This window comes from Cynara cardunculus (genome assembly GCF_001531365.2).
Source record: "Cynara cardunculus var. scolymus isolate 2C chromosome LG 2, CcrdV1, whole genome shotgun sequence".
Taxonomy (NCBI): domain Eukaryota; kingdom Viridiplantae; phylum Streptophyta; class Magnoliopsida; order Asterales; family Asteraceae; genus Cynara; species Cynara cardunculus.
This window is the reverse complement of record NC_037529.1, coordinates 27,330,051-27,331,257: the sequence shown is the minus strand read 5'-3', so window position 1 is coordinate 27,331,257 and position 1,207 is coordinate 27,330,051.

Sequence of the window (1,207 nt, the reverse complement as noted above, 5' to 3'; positions counted from 1 at the left end):
AAATGTCAAAATTGAGAAATTGGGCTTTTGTGCATTTTGGGCTTAGTTTTTAAAAAAAAAAAAATTATATATATATTTGAGGATTGGGGTGGGCCCTTCATGGCCGGCCCCTCCCTCCCCTATTTCCTCCTCCCATATATAAATAACTTCATTTTTCATTAAACCTCATTATTCACTCATTCAAATTTCAAAAATTCTCTCATTACTCACCCTAGAAAACTCAAGAGTCATCTTCATCCTCCTTCATCCATATTCAGCCGATTTCTTCTCTTCTCCTCATCATTTTGCCAAGATTTTGAAGATACAACATTCATTCCATCATCAAACAAAGTAATGCATTCATACTTTCATCTTTTCTTGTATGCTTTGGGGAGAAAAACCCACTTTATTGCATTCTTCATCCTCTATTCTCTATGTTTCGAAAATGTTGTCTCAAGGTGAGATTATACACCAAAAACATGTAAAATGTTTATTTGATGGTGGTAATCCATGACCCAAACATTAGAACTCAAAAAGGTAGGAAGAATTCATGATTTTATGTGGTTTATTTCTTAAAAACTTTATATTTTGCTGCTGACAGATTATGTGCATGTGCACATAATCATCCATATCTTGTAAATAGCTTGTTCAAATGTCATGAGGTTTCTTTTAAAAGTTTATTTACTGAGTTGGGGTTTCAATGCATTTGGTTTCACTCAAAARCATTGAGTTTTGACCCCCCAAATGCTCAAAACATTGTATATATGCATATGAGAATTTTCAGTAGGTAAACCCTACTTTGAATAGTCATAACTCTCTAGATAATCATCCAAAATTGTTGATTTTCTTCTGGTGATTTGAGGTTTTAATTACTCAAAATAAGATGAACATGCAATCTGTCCGATTTTGACAGATTTGTATATGTATGTTCTATCGACCATATCTCTCTCATAACTTAATGAAAAAGGATGATTCTTATTTTGAGATTTAATTTTATGGGTTGTCTCCTACATGAAAGTGGAATCACATAAAATTATGGAGTTTTGATCTCCAAACACCTAAAACTCTATAGGTGTGCAAACTGTGAAACCACCAGTAGGTAATTCTTACTTTGAATGCTAATATCTTTTTTCTTACTTGTTCTCGATGTATGATTCTTCTTCTAAAACGTTCTTTTATGAGTTAGGATTCATTTGAATCCAGTTTCACTCAAAAATATGATGTTTTG